General features: G+C 52.7%; 1 pseudogene across 1 annotated transcript; it reads left to right on the top strand.

The window, feature by feature from the left end:
- Positions 1-481: 481 nt before the first annotated feature.
- LOC308512713 (speckle-type POZ protein-like) lies at positions 482-3,833 on the top strand (annotated as a pseudogene). Its single transcript has 2 exons — positions 482-549; positions 2,723-3,833. The product of its transcript is annotated as a speckle-type POZ protein-like (transcript).
- The last annotated feature ends 21,398 nt before the right edge of the window (positions 3,834-25,231 follow it).

Raw genomic sequence — 25,231 nt, 5'->3', positions numbered from 1 at the left:
GTGGCCCCTCCCCTCAGGAAATGTGATAAAAGCCTTCTCTCCATGGCCTCCCTTAGCCACCTCTATAAAGTAAAACCCAGCGCGCACAACTGAAATGGGGCATCAGCCCGTGACTGGGTGTGAACTGCCCCCAAGAAGAGGATGTGCCGGGCCAGGCGGCTGTCCCCCAGCAACCGGGACAGTGACTGCTGGCTGAGCAGAAGCCTCAGTAACCGGGACGTTTCCCCCGCTCATTCCAGATCATCACTTCATTGCTGTACGCAGGGGCAGGGGCCGTGGAGTCCATGGGTCACTCCGCTAAATGCTGACATCCTTTTCTTTCCATCCCAGACCAGCTCTGTGACCTTGGGACCGTCCTTGAACAGTTCAAGGTTCCCGGTGCCTCCTGGATAAAACAGGTACCCAGAGCTCATGCCCCCAGGCAGAGATCTGACACATCATCTCTCAAGAACATTCCAGCTCCAGTCTGTGCTCCGTAACGATGGTCGCCATGAAGACCGGGACCTTTCCGGGCACTTGCCGGGCACCAGGCATTCCTGACCGCCTCAGGTATAGAAACTCAACCCTCATAACAACGTTATGGGGAAAAAACTGCTATTTGCCCCCAATTTACAGACCAGACACCTGAGGCAGAAAGAGGTTAAGTAACCGCCAGAGAAGAACTAGCCAAGTTGGGATTTGAACTCGAGGAGTTGGTCCTCAGCTCCCACATCTCTATCCACTGTGCCTTCTCCTCTCTCGGCAAGCCAAAAATGCTGCCTTTATTGAAGAAATTTATACAGTGGCTCCAAAATATTCTTTTCCTTTTCATCCTGTTTCCCAGGGAGTTTGCTCCAAAGCAGAATTCCCTCCAGGCCCATTTCATTTGGCATCAAGTATTTTATTGGTCAGACATCCATTTTATAACATTTCATCTTATGAAAGTTCAGCATAATTGCACGGCTTACATTTTTTCACAGGGCTGTTTTCACAGGGGAAAAAAGCAGCTTAGCAGAGCCACTGTGGCTAAACCAGGAGGTGAAGGGGGAAGACAAGTCTCTCTTGCAACGAACTTCTCACCTTCCCTCCCGGAGATGGTGCCGACACAGGTTCCCGGGGGGTCCTTGCCGGCATTCAGTGTGGGGTCTTAGGGTGCCAGCAAGGAGGGTGCATGGCCATGTCAGTCTCCTGATCCCATGGGAACTGGACAGTCAGAAGCAAGTGCGCTTCATGCACAGAAGGTCAGAGTGGTTTCAGAATTGGCCATTGAACCGTATCCAGAAACGGAGGCTCCAAGGCACTGCGTCTTGTCCAACAGCACCCAGCCAGCTCGGATCCGGTCTGAACCTGGCTTTGCTGGGTTTGGCTCAAGTAGTCTCCCAGAGGCCCCGGCCGAGGGGGAAGCAGCCGGGAAAATAAGTAAAGCAAGGTTTGAACCCAATTTTTATCTTCGACGACGCAGTGGTGGGAGTGAGTCTTAAAATGTTTCATTTGGAGAGAGAAACATCAATGTGAGAGAGACACATCCGTCGGTTGTCTCCTGCAGGGACCCCAAACGAGGCCCGGGATCCAGCCTGCAACCAAGGCACCGGCCCTCAACCTGAATCAAACCGGGGACACTTCAGTCCATGGTCCTACACTCTATCCACGGAGCCAGACCGACTAGAGATAAAAATAAAAGTTCCTGATGTCCAGAGATGTCGATACAAAGGCAGCCTGTGAGGTCGGTGACTTGACGAGATTATGTTGGGAGAGGTATATTTAGGGAGGTTAGCAAACATGTTTAGTTCATCTTTCTCACTCTTAGGAGAGAACAGCTCTAGGAAGACCTCTCACATCCCATCCCCTGGAAAAAATGGGTGTGGTCTTCTGAGACTCAATACAAAGCCCCAAACTCACTCTTTCCAGAACACAGGAGTGTGTTTGGAGCGTAGCCGGTCGGGGAGACCTCTGAGAGCTACTGCCACCATGCTGGATGGATCCCAGAGCCGACTTCTTTGTCTTAATCCTTCTCCAGCAGCTATTGCCTTTCTTGGACTTGCACTGAGAAGGAGAAATTTGGTTCCTGCCAGTTGAATGTTCCAAGCAGTTTGAATAAGGGGACGCTCAAACAAGAGGAAGGGAAAGGGAGAGAGAGAGAGAAACATCAATGATGAGAGAGGATCACTGAATCGCTGCCTCCTGCACGCCCCACACTGGGGATGGAGCCTGCAACCTGGCCATACGCCCTGACCTGGAGTGGAACGGAGACCTCTTGCTTCATAGGTGGACGCTCAACCACCGAGCCAAGCCAGCCAAGCAGCATTTATGTTTTAGAGCAGGGGTCCTCAAACTACGGCCCGCGGGCCACATGTGGCCCGCCGAAAACATTTCTCTGGCCCGCCGGGTGTTTTTGCCGCCACTCTGTGCATAGGAATTTGTTCATAGTTTTTTTTAAACTATAGTCCGGCCCTCCAATGGTCTGAGGGACAGTGAACTGGCCCCTGTTTAAAAAGTTTGAGGACCCCTGTCTTAGAGTCATCGTTCAGACGGTTGTTTTTAGAAACAAAGCCTGGATGTTGCAGACGGTGTGAAGCGAGCGCAGGACAGGTACCAGCCGCCGTAGGCCCCGCTCTGAGAGATTTCCTGTTAGACAAGAGAACGTCGTCTCGCTGCTACTGGCCTAACTTGGGTGAAGAGAGAACAGAGATCTTTGTCCTCTGGCTTTGGAAATCTCATTTAACTTCACACTGGCCACGTCCAGGGCTCCAAGTCCTCCGCCTCCGGCAGAAATGGCGAGTGGCCCTGGCGCTGCGAGCTGGCGCTGCACGCAGATCGAGGCAGTGAAACTCCCCCACATGTGGACCGTCTGTAACGTTAGCTCTTGCCGGAGGACATGGGCGAAGTCATTCAGGGGTCAGCCTTTTCATCAGGAGCCAATGAAAGGCTGAAACAGTGTTTGCGAGGAAACCCAAAGGGGCTGGGACCTGGCCGCCAGGTGTAGCAAGCAAAGATTACCTGTCACGCTACCTGTTACCGGTCAGCTGCCTAAAGAGCGAATTTCGGGCAAAATTCAAATTCTTTACCCTGAAATCAAAGCTGTGGAGAGTCGCCGGGCATACAGGTTTATGCAAGGCAAAGGCTGGGGGGTTCAAAAAACTCATCCGTAGAGGTTGTCTCTTGGACGAAGCCCACAGGCTGCTCCCTGGTGACAAGCTGACCCTCTTCTGTGAGGTGAGTGTGGTGCCAGATTCCGTCACCATTTCTGGCCAGAAAACCATGAAGATGGTGAAGGTTCCGGAGCGCCGGCTAGCCAATGAGCTAGGAGGACTTCGGGAGAATTCCTGGTCCACAGACTTTTGTGTGCGTGTTGCTGGCCAGGAATTCCGGGCCCACAAAGCCATCTTAGCGGCTTGTTCTCCAGTATGTGGTGCCATGTTTGAACACACAATGGAGGAGAGCAAAAAGAATTGGGTTGAAATCATTGACGTGGAGCCTGAAAGGAGATGACGTGCTTTGTTTACACGGGGAAGGCTCCGAACCTGGACAAAACGGCTGGTGGTTTGCTGGCAGCTGCTGACAAGTACGCCCGGGAGCATCTGAAGGTCACATGTGAGGGCGCCCTCTGCGGTCACCTCTCCCTGGACTGTGCTGCAGAATTGCTCGCTGTGGCTGACCACAGCGCAGATCAATTGAGAACTCAGGCCGTGGATTTCACCAGCTGAGGGTGTCTTGAAGACCTCGGGGTCGGGGGTGGGGGGAGACAGGCAATGGTGGCGTCCCACGCCCGCTTGGTGGCTGAGGTGCACCGCTCTCTGGCTTCAGCACAGGGCCCCTGTCTGGAGCCCCCATGCAAGCGCCTGAAGCAGCCCTGAGATCACACCTGCTGGACGACTCCCTTGATGTTCCAGAAGCACCAGCCACTGTTGCTCCATCGACCCCCAGGTAGACAGGGTGGTCTGTGGAGCTTTGACCTGCTGGGGGGGCGGTGGGAAGACCGCATCTCCACCCAAATTTCTACAACAGCATGAAATAAACTTGGCGAAAATGGGGGTGGGGGGAGGGTCGGGGACTGGGGGCTGCTCGACCTGATGAAACCCTGTGGCTCCTCGCTGCGTCCCTGTGGCCTGACTGGCTTGGTCCCGTGGGGATTCCGTTCAGGCGCTGGCCCCGAGGACACCCCTGCAGTGGTATCTGGAGAAACTTGCCGGCATCTGACGGAGCAGAACAAATCGCCAGGTGCCTCTAGCAAAAAGCAACAACATGCTCTCCAGGTCCGTCCATGCTGCTGCCAATGACAGAGTTCCTTCTGTTTTTATGGCCGCAGAGTATTCCCTGGTGTAGATGTGCCACAGTTTTTTTACCCAGTCACCTGCTGATGGGCACTTAGGCTGTTTCCAGATCTTCGCTATTGTAAATTGTGCCGCTATGAACATCGGGTTGCATGTATCCTTTCTGATTGGTGTTTCAGGAAGAGATCAACCAACAAATCTGTGTGCATATATGCATAATCTGTGGACACAAAGTGGTGATGAGGGGCTCGTGGGGGCGCGAGAGAGCCATCTGGAAGAGGTTAATGGGGGGAGTGGGGGGACCTATGTAATATTTCAACAATAAAGGTTTTTTTACAAAGGAAAAAAAATGTTTCATTTGCCAAAAGCCCATAAATGTAAGAGTAAGAAGAGGTCGGGAGCACGTGACGGGGAGAGGACCGACAAATCGCCAAAGAAACGACCGAGCCCCAGGGCCCATCGCTGGTCAGCGTCCAAAAGACCCTCATTTCAGAGAGGACGGCCGCGGTCCTTCGTGTGACCTTCAGGTTTGCGTTGGCAAACGCGCAAGTGCTCACAGAGGCGGCCGGCGGTTCGTTAGGAAGCGCTAGACGCCTGTAATCCCAGCTCAGGGGATTAACGTGCCCTTAAACGGATCCAGGTTTCGTGGGCCGCGCCAGGGGCTGCAGCTCGCAGAGACGTTATTAAAAATCCTATGGAAAGAGGCAGGAGGCCGAGCCCGACTGTCCTCGAAGACGGTGAGCGGCTCCCACGGCCCGACACCAGAGCAGGGAGGCCTTCCCACGCCACGAGCGAGGGGCGCGGTGCGCTCGGCGGGCCCGTGAGAACGGAGACGGCGCGCGTGGCCGCTGAGTGTGGCGGTGCCACTCACCCCCGGAGGCCCCGGAAGCTCGTCTCCAGGTGACTCACCTGCGTCTGTGATGGACAGTGTCGGGTCAGAGCACGGACACGCGGCTCTAGCCCCGGTGGGCTGCGGCCCCGGTGTTGTTGGAGCTTCGCATGTTCCCACTTTGAGCCTCTGTTTCTTTACCTGCAAAATGGGCGCAGTGATGGGGGCCTCCTGAGCGGTTAGAAGTCGATGATGTCTGTACCTGTTCAAGGCCTTCGCCATCATTGGTGACTGCTATTCTTAGTGTCCTGAGTATAACCATGGCCTCACATCCAGCTCTGAACACGAGCGGGTCCACGTTACAAGGAGAGTGGCGTGGAGCACAGCGGGGTGGACGCAGTGGGGAGGTTAGAAGGGGCACACGGGGGGCTGAGGGAGGAGGAAGCGGGGGACCCTGAAGGCTCGCCACATGGAAGACCATGCTGGATTGGCACTGACGGACTGAGGTGGCAGGGTGGTGCCAAAGGGACTAGAAGATGAGAAAGGCCGACGTCGGCAAATTGGCTCAGAGAGATCACAGCAAACCGGGCAGAGGGGAGCGGGGCAGAGGCCACCTGGGACGGCTAAGGAACCCCTGAAGACAGAATACAGGGACCAACCCCACGGGGGTGGGGGCCACCCTGAGAAAATAGACGTGGAAGACAGCGCGTCTGTGAAGCAGGAACAGGCCGCGGTGGGAAAGGTGCGGTCAGAGCCTCAGAGAGGGGGAGCGGGTGAGGAGGTTTACCGCTGTGAGCACATGAAACGCGGCTCATTCTTGTATTACTACTTATTGTTATTGTACTATTTCCCATACAAACAACTGTAAACCTACTTTTGCCCCACCCTGTGTAATGGCAGAAATAAAACTGAAGGTTTTAAAGCCAACTAGAGGGAAGTGGCAAAGAAAAACAGAAGAGCCCCAGCTGCTTCGGCTCAGTGGACAGAGCGTCGGCCTGCGGACTGAAGGGTCCCAGGTTCGATTCCAGCCAAGGGCACATGCCCGGGTTGCGGGCTCAATCCCCAGTGCGGGGGGTGCAAGAGGCAGCTGATCCATGTTTCTCTCTCATCATTGATGTTTCTCTCTCTCTCTCTCCCTCCCTCTTCCTCTCCGAAATCAATAAAAATATATATTTTTTAAAATAGAAGAAAATGGCAAGGAAAAAAATGGAAGAAAGGGGCTCTGATTAGAGGGTCAGTCTATGAGGAATAGAGATCACCAAAGAGAAGACAATAAAATGGAAGAGGAAATCTTCAAAGAAATAACCTTCCAGAATGTTTTCCGAAGGCATGAGTTTTCCGATGGAAAGAGTCCATTGGGTGCAGAGCTCAATGGAGCAAAAGGGAACGAGAAGATGGCACCGTCTTCCAGAGAGAAGAGCAGGTCCCCCGCACAGACCAGGTGCCATGACAGGGGCCGGTGAAGGGAGGTGACACTTGCTCTCGAATTCCACACCCGGCCCGATTCGCCATCAGCATGAGCGAGAATATCTGCGGGCACGGGGCCTTTAAAATCCGCCTCCCGTGTGCCCGCTCCGGAAGCCCCATGAGGATGTGCAGTGTTTTAAAGGAATAAGCCAATTAAGAAAAGATGTGGCATGTAGGAGACAGGACCCATTGAACAGGAGAGGAACCATGGGAACCCCAGGACCACCGGGCAGGGAGGAGCCAGGCTAGAACGCTACGTTCAGCCTGGACTGGCTCAGTCAGAACCCTCCGAGAGAGCCTTCTGTGGGGGTAAAAATGCCTAGAAAACGGCTGTGTCTGGGTAGCATTTGCATGTCAATCATAATAATGTACAGGCAATATGGATCTAAGAAAATTAAGATTAAAACGCACCGGGAAGCTGGAAGGCTGGCAGGAGAGGAGGAGGGCAGGGAGAGGAGGAGGGAAGAAGACCCAGCCCCAGCCATCCACGGTGGAAGGCAACAGAGACACATCAAGAAGCAGCAGCAGCAGCACGGGCACGTTATTTCCTAACATGAAGGAAATGACAGAAAAAGAAAAGGAAGGTAGAGTCGAAAGCCATGACCTCCGGGGAAAGAGCGGAGGGCGGGCAGGAGGCGGCTGCTCTTCACAGGCCCTGGGCAATTCCTGGGCCCTTTAAGTTGGAGACGTGTATTTGGACCAAAGTAACCTTTAAAGAAGGAAGAAATGGGTTACGTTTGCAGGCCTGGGGAAACGAACACACAAGAGAAAGCTCATTCTCCGCTCAGCTGAGAGCCGGGACTAGAAGGCGCTTGGGTTGCCATGGCAAAGGGCCCTGCGCCAGATAGGGAACATGTGAGACCCCATCCCAGTTCCGCACGATTTCGCCGTGTGATTTGGGGCAAGTCCCACCAATTCTGTTTGCTTCTGCTTCAGTCCTGGAGCCAGGCAGGTGGACCTAGAGCAGGGGTGGGCAACCCCTGGCACACGTGCCAAACATGGCACGCCAGTAACTTTTGCTGGCACGCGAAACCCCCTCTTATAATCTTCCATTTACAATTTTTTTCTGAATATCGACTTTTTTATTTTTCAGATAAATTCAGTGTAGGTGCATCTTAGATAAATAAATAATTTTACATAACAAGTTATCTTAAAAGACCATAGACATGGAATGACGAGAGAGGGGAAGAGCAATTTCAATAGTGTCGAAAACTAACTATTGAGGACTTGGAATGCCATTCCAGAAAATTTTTTCTGTTTAAAAAACTTTGCAACAGCGTTACTCTCCATGTTTTCATCCACGTATGCTTGTGAGTCTTTGTTCTCAGTGATGAATTTTGTTAAGTCTCATAATAGGAGTAGCCTGACGGATGAAAGTAGTAGCTCATGCATATCTCTGAAGGTCATGAAATATAAACCTGATGTAAAATCTCTGTCATCAGTGATGCAGCAGCAAAAGTCCCACTGATAATATCAAATGGAGTCATAAAGTTTTCTGTCGGACTATCAGTGTACATGTATACATTAAAAAATAGCTCCCCACAGGCGACCCTCCTTCTCCCTCGCCTAAGACATTCAGAAAACACATATATAATTACATTGTTTTTGTGATTAATCACTATGCTTTAATTATGTTCAATTTGTAACAATGAAATTGGGGGTCACCACAATATGAGGAATTGTATTAAAGGGCCGAGGCATTAGGAAGGTTGAGAACCACTGGCTTAAGTGGACACAAGGATTCCTTCACTCAGTGGAAGTTTTGTTTCTTCCCGAGAGTGTCTGGGTGCCTGTTTACAAGAAGCCGAGGCTTTGCCGGCTCCCTGTTTAAAACACGGATTCCTGCCTCAGCTCTCGCTCACAGCTCCTGCCTGCAGCAGCGGCGAGGCTGCTTAGAATAGAGATTCTTCGAGGACTGGCCCAAGACCGCAGGCCCTCACATTCCCGCCGCTCTTTTTTTTTTATTATTATTATTATTACTTCTTAAAGTATTACAAAGAGTATTACACATGTCTCCTTTTTTGTCCCCCTTGACATTCCCCCAGCCTCCCCCACCCCACAGTGTCTTGTGTCCATTGGTTACTCTCATATGCATGCATACAAGTCCTTCGGTTGATCTCCTACTCCCCCCAACCCTCCCCAGGGTTCCCACTGTAGTCCGACAGTCTTCTCAATGCTGCTCTGCCTCTGTATCCATTTCTGTTCATCAGTCCATAATGTTTCTTATTATCCATAAATGAGTGAGTTCATGTGGTATTTCTCTCAGCTTCCCAGGGGCCCTCTCAGTCTCACAGGGGCCGTACTCGCCTCACAGGGGCCATACCAGCCTCACGGGGGCCGTTTCAGCCTCACAGGGGCTGCCTCAACCTCACAGGGGCCATTTCAACCTCATTGGGGCTGTTATAGGCTCACTGGGGCCGTCTCAACTTCACCGGGGCCGTCTCAACGTCACAGGGGCCGTTTCGACCTCACAGGGGCCGTTTCGACCTCATTGGGGCCGTCTCTACATCACCAGTGCCGATTCAACCTCACCAGGGCCAATTTAACCTCACTGGGGCTGTCTCACCCTCACCGGGGCTGTCTCAGCCTCACCGGGCTCGTTTCAACCTCACTGGGGCATCTCAACCCCACTGGGGCCATCCCACTCCCACTGGGGCCGTCCCAGCCTCACTGAGGCTGCCTCAGGCCTATGGGGGCTGCCTCGGCCTCACGGGGGCCGTCTCAGCAACACGAAGTTTGGCATTCTGTCCTTTGTTGGGCGGCTCCTTGCTGGACAAAATCTCCAGGCGTTCCTGGTGGCTGAATATCTGGGATGCTTGCTTGGATTTCGTTTTCTACCAAGTTCACAGACTGCCTGTCTGCCGTCTCCCAGCATCCCATTTGAGACTGGACCTGGTGGGCGTGCCTGTGTGTTTGCTCGTACAGCGGTTCCACATCGCTGGCCCAGCCGTGTCCAGCTCTGGCTTCCTCCGAACCTGGTTCTGCTTCTTTATTGTGTCCCTTATGTATGCGAGGAGTTGAAATCTGCATTCTGCTGGGCTGGGCTGCAAAAGCGCCAGTGGTTCTCTTTGTGTCACTAGCACAGCTTGGGTGGGGATGTAATTTGAGTAGGGCGGGGCCAAAGGCAATGGTGTCTCCGTGTCTATTTGCCTCTCCAGGACTCAGCGACTCGCATCCCCGAGTACCAGTGAGCAGTTCCGCGAGACAGCCACTCTGGCTCTCCGGGTCGTTGCAAGGCCGTCCCGCTTCTCCCCGTAGGGGTCTGGGACCTTATGGTTCTGCCCCAAACACGCTTAGTGGATTTGATAGTCTGAATTCCCTTCTGATTGAAAAAAAACACGCATCCAGTTGCAGCCAGCCTGGCGTGCGATTCCGTACCTCCGCTCTTGGCGCCTCTGCACAACCTACTCAGTCTCAATGCTCTTCTTTCTTTCCTTCCAGTTGTAGAGCTTCCACTGGGCCAGCCTTCCCATGGTTCCGAATGACAACTGTTTCTTTTATAGTTGGTAGTCTCGATGTTGTTGTGGGAGGCAGCACACAGGTCTGTACCTTACGCCGCCATCTTGGTTCTCTCCCGCCTCTCTTAAGCCGCCTGATTTTCAATAAACAACCCGCTGCCAAAGCAGGGTGCCGTATGGTTTTGATTTGTTACAAAGAGCTTTCCAGCTGCCTTGATTACCCCAAGCGAAGCATCGCTCCTGTGGGCCGGCTGCCGTGTGAGGGGCGCTCCCCGTGGACATGCAGGTCCCAGGCCCCAGGGTCTCTAGTCGCATCAGCGATGGCCAATGGGGGAACTGCAAGCCGAGAGCACAGGACAGGGACCCCGAGACTCAGGTGCGCCACCTGCACTGGACACACCAGGAAGAGGCTTCCATACACGCACCCTGACCTTGGGCTGCCCTCCAGATGGGGATGGAGGCCGGCAGCAAACAGCGATGCCCTCTGCTGGTTGGAAAATGGGGGGAGGGTCTTGCACTCAGTGTCCGCCACCTGCTTCTCCATCCCCTTGGACCAACGCAGACCTGCCTACCTGGCTGAGGGGTGAGCCCTGCCCGGAGCATGCTGAGTTGTCTGTCCTCTGCATGCCGCCTTGCCACCTGGGATGACTTTTCTGTGACCTTGCCCGGCAAGAGGCTGTCGCCTCTATCTGAGCACCAAGGGCACAGAATACAGGCTCCAGGCAGGACTTCTAGGATGCTCTAGGTCAGGGGTGGGCAACTTTTTGTGGGTGCGTGCCAAAACCAGCAAAATCTCTGACTCAAAATTCTTCTGTGTGCCAACCCTAATTTTTTGAGAACATGTTACGCCTACTTGATATCTCTTAAGGTGTACGTATGTGAAGAACCTTGAAGAAATAATAAAATTCATTCGAGCGACAACAACACAGTATATGATGATGAAAAATACATTTATGTATTTATTTTTTATGGAGATGACAGAAGCACAAGAAAGAGCAAGGCCTCTCGAGTTGTAGACTTAGAAGCACCATACGTGCACTTCTGCTTCATTCTATTCCCCAAAGCCAGGCACATGGTCAAGTCAGGAGACAAAGGCAGAGGACACTTCAAAGTTAAATGCCCAAGCGGGTGGATGCAGAGAGGGGGAAAGATTGTTCAACCCATCAGCAAAACCTATCAATTCTGCCTTAGAAGTACTTTCCACACCTGTCCAATACTCCTTCTAGCTTATTGCTCCCACCACTTCAGTTCACCGTGATCTCTCTTACCTATCACCACCTGACTGCTCTGTCCAAATCTTTCCTGTCCATTCCTCTTCAGACCATTCTCAATGCAGCAACGAGACTCAACTTAAAAAGAAAACCTGCTCTGACCACTCATTTAATTAAGTCTGCCAAATGGTTTCCTATTGTTCTCAGGATAAAGGTGAAAATCCTGACGAAGGCCTGAATTTGTTTTCAATTTTCAATTGAGGGGTTATTTTAAAGCAAATAGGTGAACCTGGTGAAAGGGAGAAAGAGAGTGAAGAGGGAGTGTGAGAAAGAGAGGCTTTGTAATGACTTCCATGTGAGGACAGCCTGGGAGCCCTGTCTCAAACCTCATCTCCTTCCATCCTTTCTCTCACTTTATGGTTGGAACACACCATAATTCCCCAACTTGTACACTATTTTAAGCCTCTGGGTCTTACTTGGACTGCTCTGTGTCCAAGCAGAGAAGTAGAGTTCTTTATCCCTCCTTTTGGTATGGCTTGAAAACCCTCTGCCTTATCCCCTAAAAAAAGAGAGAGGAGAAGAGCATAGATTGGTTTGGCTCAGTGGATAGAGTGTCGGTCTGCGGACTGAAGGGTCCCAGGTTTGATTCCGGTCAAGGACAGAGGATGACTAATTTTTGGCGTTTAAAGTCTAGAACAGATAGACATTAATAATCTCACAGATACAACCTTATAAACGGCTCCAAATATTTTTTTATAAATGCCCTATTTATGGTGTTAACAGAAGCTAAGAGTCAGGGAAGGGTCCTTATTTGTATTGTTGTCTTAAGTATGAGTCTGAGTTAACCAAATGAGCAGAGTAGGAAGAAGATACTCCTGGCAGTGGAAAAGCATATGCGAACTCTGGGGGTTGAGGGAGCAAAGGACTTGAGAAACTGAAAGGCTACGAATCAGGCTGGAGTGTCCATAGCGCTGCATTTGGGGGGACCCAGAACATGGACAAGGCACATCTTCAGCTAAGAAGGATGGAGCTCCAGCCATGGTTGGGGATGGAGAAAGGCAAAACGATTTGGAGGCAGCATTATATGCAGGAGAAATGAAATCAGAGGAGACTCTCAGAGGTGAGAAGCCGTCCTGGGACATAAGGAGGCCTAAGGAGAAAGATTTTGAAGATTAGCTTGTAAAGGAAGTGAGGGTATTAGAGACCTGCTTTCTTTGATGCCAGATACAAAATCCTGGAGCTTAACAGGGTCCTGTGGGACCCTGTGGGATTAAACAAGCCTTTTGAAAGGCCCATCATAAAGGAGAGGGGACAAGCAAATTCCTGCCAGTCCCATTGTCCTTTATAATGAAAACACCTGCTTTTCCTCCTCCACCCCAGAACCTGAAGGCCACATTGGCTAGTTCGTCTACACATGACTACTTCTATGGCGATGAAGAGAATGACTAGCTCCGTTCCCATTTTCATGCAGTTTATGGAGAAGTGGGAGAGACTGTCAATGAAATAATCACAAATGTGATCAGTGTGATGAATAAATGGTCCAGGTAGCCATATTTCTGATAGTCTGAGAAGTCAGTGGTTGGTGGTGACATTTAAAATAAGACCTAAAGAATGAGAGAGGATCAGGCGGGTGAACAGTGGCTGGTAGGGTGGGCTAGGACGATTGAATGTGGGAAATACATAATGCACAGACCCTGTGATGGGAGGTCCTATAAACAGTACAAGGAATGGACAGAGGGTGTGTGTGACTACAGAGAAGAGGTCCATTGAGAGAATAAACCAAACAGATCACCAAGGTTTGGACGATGTGGGGTTTTCAGCCATGGTCCAGTGAGTCACTCTCTCCCAAGGGAAACAGGTGAATAGAGAGCCATTTACACTGGACAATGGCAGCAGCTGAACATTGTAATTGTCTTGGGTGCTATATCTCGGAGGAGCACAGGACAGGAATTCTTGTTCCAACCAGAGTCTGGGTCTCACTTTGCGGGAAAGTACCCAATAGCTATGAGAGGAGAGAAAGCACACAGGTGACACACTAACCTGGCTACGTGACTCTGAGCAAGTCGTGTCCCCCTTCAGAACCCCACCTCCTCCTCTAGCCACCAAGAATTTGGGCCCAACACATTGTAGGAATTTATTGAATCTTTGGAGATAAATAGACTCACTTACCAGCCATGAGCTTTGTCTAGAGGGGAGTTATTTTCCCCTGTAAAAGGTCTCTTGAAATAAAAGAACATCATTTAAAAGTGAGATCTTGCTGTAGATGGATATGTTCCAGTATTAGATGAGAAGGGGAATAAAACGACATCCATTTAAAACCTGACAGAGGACCAGGGAGAATAAAACCCTCTTGGTCTAATGACGGGACTAAATTGGGTTCTGTTTCAAGTTGCCATTGAGTTTCTGAGTTCTTTAGAAGGAAGATAAAACAACCTCAAAAAAGAATGATGTGTATAACGGATTAATTTCCAGAGCATTCACAAGTGCCATTTATGGTGCAAGTCTTCCTTCCTGAATTGTTTTCAATTTTCAATTAAGCGGTTATGTTAAAGCAAATAGAGGAACCTGGTTTTTGAGCCTGAGTCTGAGATACAACTGTTAAACTGGCTTTGCAGAGAAGAAACCTAAGAGGATGATGAGGTCAGAGGAATGGGATGGAAAACATACACACGGTGCAACTTCTTCACTAACTTAGGCACCCTGCTCTCTGGAAGAGGACTATTAAGGCAAAACATTCTTCCAGACGTTTTCTCTCTCCTCATGTAGGGATTTCACAATTGAACTACAGGGGCCCTGTAGAATTCCTTCTCTCTCAGTGGTCAACAAGAGGCAAATGTGAGGGCTTCAACCTCAACAAGTGGTCTTAGTTGAATGTACCTGAAAAAAGGAAGGTGATTGAAACCCTCTACTTTAGGCCCTAAAAAAAAAAGAGAGGAGAAGAGTGCAGATTGGTTTGGCTCATTTGGAAGAGCATCAGAGCATCAGCCTGGGGATTGAAGGGCCTGAGGTTCGAATGCAGCCAAGGATGAGAGAGAGAGAGAGAGGGAAGAGAGAGAGAGAGAGAGAGAGAGAGAGAGAGAGAGAGAGAGAGAGAGAGGGGCGCTGCCTCTTCTTCTTTCCTCCCTCCTCCCCAGCGGCGCTCCCCCCTGTTTTTTTTCTCACTGTCACGACCCACAGGTTGAGAACCACTGACAGCCTTGGAGAAGTAGTGCTGCCTCCTGCATGTGGTGAAAGTGGCCCCACCCCATAACCCCCCACCTGCCCCTTCGTCCTCTTTTAAAACATTTCATACACTCCAATAAAATAAATGAAAGCTAAAGGAGCCCGGGTTTAATATTCAGGGGATATAATTCAAGTGCAGCCAATTGGACGACTTCCCTGTTAATCAGAAGAATAACAATGTTTTTCTCCTTGTTTGCTTTGCAGAACATAAAGTTATTGCTCGGTTTAGGGAGGCCACGTGGGTGTGAGCTCACGCCCTCTCCCCGGGAAGGCTGGAGACAGATAGCCCCTGCCCGACTGTGTGAGAACCCCCAAGCGCCTCCCTGGGAGTTCAGATCCCCAGGCCCTCGGAGCTCAGCCTCCAAATACAAGGCCCCCACTTCCTCTGTCCCCTGTCAGATCCAGGTACCTCGTCCCTCTGACAGTTCTCAGAAGCACTCACGCCTCTCCTCTCCCCATCCAGCACTTAGGGCTGGTCCGTCATCTTGTCCGTCATCTGGTTTCACAGACCCATTCCTATGGAGAAGTCTATCAGATCACACATTTCATTAATTTTACAAATGTGTTCTTTTTTTATCTTTATTGTTGGAAGTATTACAGGTGTCTCCTTTCTATTCCCCCCATTGACCCCTCTGGCTGGTTGCTGCCCTAGCCCAGGCCTTCACCACCCTACTGTCTGTGTCCATAGATAATGCATATCTATCCTATCTAATAAAAGAGAAACATGGTAATTAGCTGTAACTTTGCTACCCTTCCCATTGGCTAATCAGGGTGATATGCAAATTAACTGCCAACCAAGATGGCGACCGGCAGCCAGGCAGTGAAGCGAACAGGAGGCTTGCTTGCTCCATGATGGAGGAAGCCAAGGTTCCCCGCCTTCCGCTGCTGGGCTCTGAGCTGCAGTTTAAGAAACATTGTTGCAATTATAGAAGCAAAAAACCCCCCCAGATACCTGCTTTCAGCAGTCAGAGCTGAAGTGAGCAGGACCAAAACAGCATTACAATTATAGAACCCAAACAAACCAGATACCTGCTTTCAGCAGCTGAGGCCTCAAGCTGGAGCCGGCCTCAGAGCTAAAGCCGGCTTTCAGCTCCAGTGACAGCCATAGAAGGTAAATAAATCCCAGAATAAAAGAAAAAAAAGAAAAAAAGGACAGGTGGAAGCTTCAGTCGTCCACCAACCTGAAAACGGCCCTCAGCCCCTCACCCAGACTGGCCAGGCACCCCAGTGGGGACCCCCACCCTGAAGGGGGTGTGACCAGCTGCAAACAGCCATCATCCCCTCATCCAGGCTGGCCAGGCACCCAAGCAGGACCCCCACCCTGATCCAGGACACCCTTCAGGGCAAACCAGCCGGCCCCCACCCGTGTACCAGGCCTCTATCCTATAAGAGTAAAAGGGTAATATGCCTCCCAGCACTGGGATCAGCAGAACCACGAGGCCTCCCAAACCCAGGATCAGCGGAGCCATGAGGCCTCCCGAACCCGGGATCAGTGGAGCCAGGAGGCCTCCCGGCACTGGGATCAGCGGAGCCACGAGGCTTCCTGGCACCAGGATCAGCGGAGCAGCGAGGCCTCCCAGCACTGGGATCAGCAGAGCTGCGAGGCCTCTTGGCCCCTGGAGCAGCATGACAGGGGGCAGCGCCCAAACACCCTTATCGCCCTGCGGCTCTGTGTGTGACAGGGGGCGGGGCCCCAACCCCTCCATGGGCCCTGCTCTGTGTGTGACAGGGTGGAGCCACAATCTCCCCATCGGCCCTGCTCTGTGGGTGACAGGGGGCAGCGCCCCAACCCCCTGATCGGCCCTGCTCTGTGTGTGACAGGGGGCGGTGCCCCAACTCCCCTATCGGCCCTACTCTGAGCTCAACCAGGGGCTGCACCTAGGGATTGGGCCTGCCCTCTGCCACCCAGGAGCAGGCCTAAGCCAGCAGGTCGTTATCTCCCGAGGGGTCCCAGACTGTGAGAGGGCACAGGCCGGGCTGAGGGACCCCCCCACCCCCGCCAGTGCACAAATTTTTGTGCACCGGGCCCCTAGTATATATATATAAAAGCCTAATATGCCCAGTGTCCCCTTGATAGTTCGATTGACCAGGAGTTCAGTTGCTCACTATGACATACGCTGACCACCAGGGCTGGTGTGGAACTAAGGAAGGCCCTGGCTGGCAGCCGCTAGGGACATGCATGAATTTCATGCACTGGGCCTCTAGTCCTATGTAATAAAAGGCTAATATGCAAATTGTCCCCTTGACCTGGAGTTCAACCAGGAGTTTGACCACCATGGGGCAGGGCTGGCCATCCAACCACCCATGGCCTCTCCCCCTGGCCAACCCCAATCAGCCCTGGCCCTAATTGGGGCAGGCCGGCTGGCCGGATCCCACCCGTGCATATAAGCTCTTTGGTTAATCTCTTCCCGCCCTCCCACTCTACTTCCCGCTGAGATTTGTCAGTCTGTTTCATGTTTCCATGCCTCTGGTTCTATTTTATTCATTAGTTTATGTTGTTCATTAGATTCCTTGTTTGTTTATTTTTATTTTTAGACTCAATTGTTGATAGATATGTATTTATTACCATTTAATTTTTCAATATGCTTCTTCTTTATCTATTCTTCTTCTTCTTCTTCTTCAAGAAGACCTTTTATTTCATGTAATACTGGTTTGGTGGTGATGAACTCCTATAGCTCTTTCTTGTCTGTGAAGCTCTTTATCTGACCTTTGATTCTAAATGATAGCTTTGCTGGGTAGAGTAATCTTGGTTGTAGGTCCTTGCTTTTCATCACTTTGAGTATTTCTTGCCACTCCCTTCTGTCTGCAAAGTTCCTATTGAGAAATCGGCTAACAGTCTTATGGGTGCTCCCTTGTAAGTAATAACTGCTTTTCTCTTGCTGCTTTTAAGATTCTCTCTTTGTCTTTAATCTTTGGCATTTTAGTTATGATGTGTCTTGGTATGGGCCTCAACATAAAAAAAGTTGGAAATAAAGGATACACTAACTGAAATGAAGAATAATTTACAGGGAATCAAGAGTAGCATAGAGGATGCTGAGAATCAAATCAGTGATTTGGAATACGAAGAAGCAAAAATACACACAATCAGAACAGTAAAAAGAGAAAATAATCCAAAAATATGAAGATAGCATAAGGAGCCTCTGGGACAACTTCAAGCGTGCCAACATTCGCATCCCGGGTGCCGGAAGGAAATCATGCACTTTTGTTGTTGTTAATCTTCACCAGAGGATATTTTTCCATTGAGAGAAACACATCGATTGGTTGTCTCCTGCACGTGCCCTAACCAAGGTCCAGGCTGGGGAGGAGCCTGCAACCGAGGTATGTGCCCTTGACCAGAATCAAACCCAGGACCGTTTGGTCCTCAGGCTGACACTCCATCCACTGAGCCAAACCAGCCAGGGCAAAATCATGCAGTTTAAATCCGCACAGTTTACTGTATGTCAATTACACTCCAAGAAGCTATTTTTAAAAGAAGTTAATCAGGTCCTCTGCATGCAAATTCTGCTTTCCCAACCACCTCCCAAGGCAATGAAAGGCACATACACACACATGTCAGGGTATGTAGGCTGAGCTGCTATAACCCCAAGTTCCTAAAACACTGTAGCTTCCCCAAGAGGGAAGTCCCTCTTCTATCTCAGGACAGCCCAGAGGAAGGCAGGCAGCCCTGCGGGGCGGGGGTCTCACTCCACAAGTCACCCAGGGGCCAGTGCCTTCCACCTTGCTGCTCCACACCCACATGAAGGCGGTGGATAACCCTTGGCTGTCCATGGCCACATTTCAGCCTACAAGGAAGCGAAAAAGAGAGAATTTGGAGGGCAAGCCATTTCCTCTGGGGGAAGCATTGCAAACATGGCACGCGTGCTTCCACTGACATTCATCGGTGAGAACAGGGTCACGTGGCCACGCCGAGTTGCAAGAGAAGCTGGGAAATGTAGCCTCTGGATATTACAACCCGGAGGAGTTTTCTGTCATTCAAAGGAGGGAGAATGTATACTAGAGAACGGTTAGCCACCTCTGCCCTTGTGTTTTGGGGGAAGAAGTATGAAGAAAGCAAACCACAAGTCTCAATAGATTGTATTGCCACATAGAGTAGGTCTCAAGAACTACAATATTCTTTACTGGGGTGAGTGGTGCGTTTGTTTCCTGGGGCTGCCATGACAACGTGGCTCAAGTCATACACGTGGACGGTCTGACAGTTCTGGAGGGTGAAGTCCAAACTCAAGGTATCCCAGGCTTGGTTCCTTCCGAGGGCAGTGAGGGAAAATGTGTCCCAGGCATCCCCCCCTGGCTTCCCGTGGCCTCGAGCATCCCTGGGCTTGTAGGATGTTCTCCTGTGTCTTCACATTGCCCTCCCTCTGTGGGCGGTGTCCCTGTCTCTCCACGTTGTCGTTTTTTAATAAGGACTCACCCCACTCCAGTATGACCTCACCTTAACTAACTGTATCTGCAAAGACCCTGTTACCCAATAAGGTCACATTCTGGGGGTTGGGACTTCACATACACATTTTAGGGGAACACAGATGAACCCATAGCGCATGGGAAGAGAGTGGAATTTGGAGTCAGGAAACGCAAGTTCACATCACAGCCCTGCCGTCGGTGGTGAGAAGGCTAAAAAGGGCTCATTCAAAGGTAACCCTGATATTTGGGGGGCTAGCAATTGGCACTCATGCCAGCAAGCTCAGCGTGCACTCTTGATGACCTATAATTACGGTCATTGCCTCCTTCCCAGAAACTGGTCTTGCAAGGCGTGTCACTGCCCTGTGTGTGTGTGGGGGGGGGGGGGCAGGGGGGGGTCATTATCGAACACCTGGGGGCCTTCCTGTCAGCCCACGAAAGGGGGTGGAACCATATCTGTAAGACAAAGACCCCTGAAGGTTATGGAAAGCTAAGCCTCTGCATGTTACTCACCCTGATTTGGAAATCATTCCCGGAGTCCCCTAGTGTTAGTAAACGGGGTCCCCCCTTTCTCTAGGAAGCATGCTTGGTATTTCTTTGCGCTCCTGTAACAGTTGGATGTGTGATTTTCACATCAAATCTGGTCTTACGAACCTCATTGTCAAGGATGAGGTCACCCCACTGCTCACGGGGCTGGGGAGGGACCTGCCCCCCACCCTTCTCTCCAGAGGAGGACGGGCCTTCGAGCACAAACCCCTTTTCCTTCCCTCTCTCTCTCTCTTTCTCTCTTTTTTAATATATTTTTAGTGATTTCAGAGAGAAAGGGAGAGGGAGAGAGAAATAGAAACATCAATGATGAGAGAATCATTGATCAGCTGCCTCCTGCATACCCCACAGTGGGGATCATCAAGCCGGCAACCTGGGCATGTGCCCTTGACCAGGAATCGAACCGTGAACTCCTGGTTCAGAGGTTGGTGCTCAACCACTGCACCACGCCAGCTGGGCATTCCCTCTCTTTTTTGAATTAAACTTTGGGGCGGGTTCTCCACACTGCTCAAAGCAGAGGGGGCCTCTTGGAGAGAAACCCCACCACGGGTGACATACCTTCAATTTCCTTCAAGGAAGAACAGCCCTTTTGGCCCACAGATGGGTAATTGTATTCACTGTTTCCAAATGTCAAAATGCCAGCCTGGGCCCGCTTTCCACGGAGATCAAACGGGCTCCCTGGCCCCTTCTACTGATGTGGGTGCGCGCTCAGCCACGGCCTGAAAAGCTGGTTTCTGAGAGGCGTGGGCTTGGCAGCCCGCGCCGCTCACACAGCGAACGCGAGATCGGGCGCCCACCCTCCTCCTACGTCAGACATGAAGTCCCGTCCACACAGGGAACCCTGCAAGCGCCCAGAAACGTACAGTCTACGTTACCCCAACACCTGGGCATTTCTGAGCTAACGCTATGGTGGTCATCGGATCGCAAAATACGAAAGTATCAAACCAACATGTTGAACACCTTAAACCTACGCAACGTTATGTGTCAATTATATTTCAGTGACAGAAGAACTGGAATATCTCACGACAATAACAAGGCCGGCAAGGTTTCCAGTCTAGGATTTTCATTTGGGGATTAAAGGCCAGACTAAGTTTATCACGCATTCATATTTGTTGATGTTTTTAAAAATTAAGTCCGTTGGAGGAGGGGGAGTTGCTGCAGGGGGAGGAGGGGCCCTCTCGCACACCCTTGGAGGGCCTGGGAGTACGTGTGGACTTTCCTTTTCCTAAGGCATTCTGGGAAGGTGCCTGCAAAGCCTCAGCCAGGGCCTTTATCCTAAGGACAGATTCAGACACGGTTACCGAGTTAAAGATGGGCGCTGTTTACCATGGCACACGCACAGACGACAGAAATGTGCATGAGGGCCTGTCGCCTGCAGCTTGACACCCCCCCTCACCCCAATGCCCAAAGGTCTCAGCTGCAGTGTTAGCTCATCTGGGAAGCCCCCTGCCAGGCCCCAGCACCCCTCCTGGTCCCGCCACACCTCTCCCGCTCCTCCACTGGCAGCTGCTGCTTCACTGTCCTGTGGGCATGTTTCTCTCCTAACTACTCCAGGGTGGGGCACCAAGGGGGACCCTGACCACTCTGGGTCTGTGTCGTCATCACAGAGAAGCAGAATCTTAGGTCCCGATCCACGCTTCCCAGCTCAGAAACCCTGTTGGGACGGGTGCCTGAACTCCAGAGACCGAAGGGCTGGTTCAGTTTCTCTAGTAAACACTCTTCCGACCGTTCATCCCGCCCTGGGAAAGGAGCCCCAACAGCTCTGCCTGCCCAGGGAACTCCCAGGACCAAAGCCCGGGGGGTGCACTAAATCGCCGCTGTTGGAATGACCCTCCATTTCCCGACCTAGCTCCCAACGCGGTGCTTCAAGCTCAAGGTCCAAGGCCTGGGTTCAAATCCTGACTCCGCCTCTTACCAGCTGGGCAGCGCTCAGCAAGTCGCTTAACCTTCAATTCAGCTCTCATTCCACAAACTGGAGATAATCCCAGTCCCCACAGGCCGGGCACTGAGCGGGCTCGAGGGGATTAGCAGCAGAAGCGAGGAGGACCCAGGAGGGACACGTCCCCATGGTGGGGGCCTCGTGGGAAGGGAAGTAAAGACACACCAGCCTCTGTCTCAGATGCTGCCCTGGGACCCCAGGAGCAGGGGGCACCTGTGCTCCCCGCACGAAATGCCTGGTTTTAACCACACAGACAGCAGTGAAATGACAGGACGGTTTGCAAACACCCTCATCCCAAGGGCCGAGGGGGATATTGCCCAGGGGCAGGGGGGAGGGGGCGGGGGGATATTGCGGGGGGGGGGGAGGGCGGGGCCATCAGGATACACAGTGGCGAATTTTCCTGAGAAAATGTGATCTGTAAATAGAGCTTCATCCTAGGCTGCCCGCAGCTGTTTCAGCCCCTCCAGGAGGGGAGGCAGGTGGGGGAGGCTGGGAGTCCCTGGCACCCACCCGCTCTCTCTTACACACAGCCCCCCACTTTGCTCCCACCCTCCCCCATCACACCAGCTTAAGCCGCTTCCCAGCACTGCCAGGCCTGGCACGGGCTGCCCCTCGGGTAGAGTGCCCCCTCTGCCCCCACACCCTCATCAGGGGCAACCCCTCCACCAGCAGGCCCTTCACCCTGATGTCCCTAAGGAGACCCTCCGTGGGCTCCTGTGACATCGCCCCCAGGACTAGCCCCGGGTTTGCTCTCTACGCCATAGACCCTCCCTGCGGGCTCTCCCCACACTGGCAGCCACCGAATTATCTCCATAACTTAGTGTCTGTCACTCAGCGAAACAGTAACGTTCCTGAGGGGGGGGTCACCCACAGGTCCCGACGCTGCTCCGTGGCCAGGCCTGGGATCTCCTTAGCTCCCAACTGTCAAATGAATGAATGAATGAACGAGGAGGAAACCCGACACCGTATGAGGTCCTACTGTGTGTCATCACCTCATTTCCCTCCTTGTCCTCAGGGGTAGGGCTTAGGATGAGAAACCAGAGACAAGGAAATCGTGCAGGATCTCCCGGGCCAGGACGTGAGGGGCCAGGAGTCGTGTCTAGGCAGTCGCCTCACTCAGTGCTCGCCCAGGACCGCCTGCTGCTCCGTCCTCTGGGGTCCCAGCGCACCCCCTACCGTCTCTGAAGTCACCCTGAAGGGGCTCCCCACAATGAGCTGGAGCAGGGCCCTCGACGGGTTGAGGTTGTGGGCACCTGCGGACATTCAGGGAACATGAGTCCCTTTCCCTTCTCTGTCCCACAGGGCCTTGAGGGCGCTGCCATGCGCTCACAGGCGTCGGCAATAGTGGGGTGGGGGCTTCCCCACTTCACCTGACCCGGGAGAGGCCGGAGGAGGCCCAGGGGCCCAGCGCATGACCTGCGGGCTCGCCTGCGAGCACACAGCCGCAGCCCTGCCGAGGCTTCGGTGCCAGGACAATGGCTCCCCGGAAGCCAGCTGCAGGGAAAACAAGATGACACAAACCCTGAGGCTTGGCTTCATCGGCTAATGAGGCCCGGTGCCTGCGAGCAGCTGAAAGAAATTAACTGCCCTCGCACTCACAGGGCGGGAGATGGAGCCCCCGACGGTGCATGTGTGCGGCTGCTCCTGACACGCTGACCTTGACCGTCCCCTTTCCTGCCATCAACACTCCTTGAGCAGTCCGTCCGTCCTCTCCTGAAAATGGACTGCAGCCTGCCTGACCCTGACAGGCGGCGGACAATAGGTGTGACGCAATGATGGCTAGTATTGGGGGATCTCCTACAGGCCCTTCACATGCATCCGGTTAGACAGCCCCCCAGAGACCCAGTGAGTGAGGGGCTGTTACTACCCCATTGCACAGGCCAGGAAAGTAAAGTCCCAAGATGCAGAGCCAGCACCGACGCCCTGTGGGAACCTCCGTGCGGGCAGAGGAGGGCAGAGCCCGTGCTGTGAGAGGCCTGGGGACAGACGTCGCAGAGGAGGCCCTGGGCTAACTCTCATCTCTCTGAGCCTCAGTCCTCTGCTCGGGCGGTGGTACGGGCAGCCCTGCCTCACAGGCTGAGTGAGGGTTAGGAGCGAAAATGCATGTGGCGTGGGGGTCCCAGCACCTGACAGGATAGTGCAGAACAGCCCTCAGGGTCTGACACTCTCAAAGGCAGGCGGCACCACAGGGTCAAGGTGCAGTGAGGCGCGGTGACTTTGGGGGTCACACAGCCCTGGGGTGGGAGCCTGGCCCACTGACCCACTGTGGGTCCTTGCACCCAACTGTGAACTCCTCAATGGTGGGGCCCTGTCCGTAGGGCTCTTCACCTGCTTCCTAGTGTCCAGTCCAGGACCCGGCACACAGGGCGCTGAATGGCTAGATGGAAAGATGGATGTACGGAAGGATGGGCGAGGGATGGAAGCATGGGTGGGTGGATGAAGAAGAGATGGGTGGAAGGATGGATGCCTGGATGCATGGGTGGATGGATGGATAGATGGATGGTGGGTGGGTGCATGGAAGGATGGGTGGATGAATGGATGGGTGGATGGATGGATTTCAGAACTAAGAGAGGCTGGTCATCTCAATACACCTCTTCCTTTCCGAGTGAGCAGAGGCCTGGGTGGGGGGCGGGACTTGCTGAAGACACAGTTAATCACGCCCAGGGCAGAGGGCTCTGGCCCTTTTTAGCTCACTCCTCCCTCCCCTTAAGTTCCCTGATGTTCTGTCTCCCTTGGGTGGTACCTGAGCTTACAGCAGAGACTCCTATATAATAAAAGGCCAGTGACCATAAGCGTAACGACCAGAATGACCACTCGACCAGTCGCCATGAGGTGCATTGACCACCTCTTGGTCTCCCCCCCTACCCCCTGCAGGCTCCGATCTCAGCATGGCAAATGGGGTGGGGGGGTGGCAGCAGGGCGGGACTGGGGACTGGCGCGCGTCAGCGGGCAGGGCAGGGAGCGGTGGTGAGCAGAGAGTGGCAGCGAGCGTCCAGCGTCGCGGGGCAGCGGCGAGCGTGGTGGGCGGCAGACATGGCCCTGATCACAGGCTAGGCCTAGGGACCCTACCCATGCATGATTTCATACGCTGGGCCTCTAGTCTATATTATAACAACCATGGTCCCTGCCCGGGCCCTCATGCCTGGCCCGAGCCTTCACGAGAACCCACCCATCTCCTCTGCAGGCCTCTCGCTCCCCACTCCTCCAGGCCAGCCTCCCCACCGGGGGGACCAGGAAGCCACCTCCGGGTTTAATCCTGTGAAGGACAACAATAATCATCATTGTACCAGTTATTGGGCCTTTATTCGATGGCACCTTTCAATGAAGCTTCGTGGAGATGACAGTAACATGACATGATGTTAACAACAGCCGCGCTGACATTTACCTATTCAGGTGCTGGCTCTCCGCTCAATGAGAGAACTATAAGGAAGTCGCGGGTGAGGAAACTGAGGCACAAGGAGGTTTAGTGATGGCTTGGGACTCAGGAAACCTGGACTTGAACCTGGCGTGTCTGCCTCCAGGCTTGTGCACGGGGCGCTTCTCAGCCGCTCCCACTGTTTGCACACAAACGAGCCCGGTCACACCACTGCATCTTCAGGGGCATTTCACAGCATTTCCTACTCAGCGTCTCATGACGCTCTGGAAGGTAGGAAGGTGAGTCCAGGTGGGCCCTCTCTGACGTCACCAAGTCCCTAATTAATTCTGTCGCTAGTTGCCTGTGTGACTCAAGGGAAGTCGCTCAACCTCTCTGAGCCTCCTGAAGAACGTGTGAGGATGGGTCTGTCTTTTAGATGTATGGTTCCTGGTGAGAGAGAACAAATTCCAGGCCAGCCAAGGGTTTCCAAAGCCACCCCGGAGTGTGGCAGCCACGCCCATAGCTGAGTGTGAGGAAAGGGGGGGCAGGGAGCCTGGAG

Source organism: Myotis nattereri, assembly GCF_964212035.1.
Source record: "Myotis nattereri genome assembly, chromosome: 1".
Lineage (NCBI taxonomy): Eukaryota > Metazoa > Chordata > Mammalia > Chiroptera > Vespertilionidae > Myotis > Myotis nattereri.
This window is presented reverse-complemented; position numbering and strand designations above follow the sequence as displayed.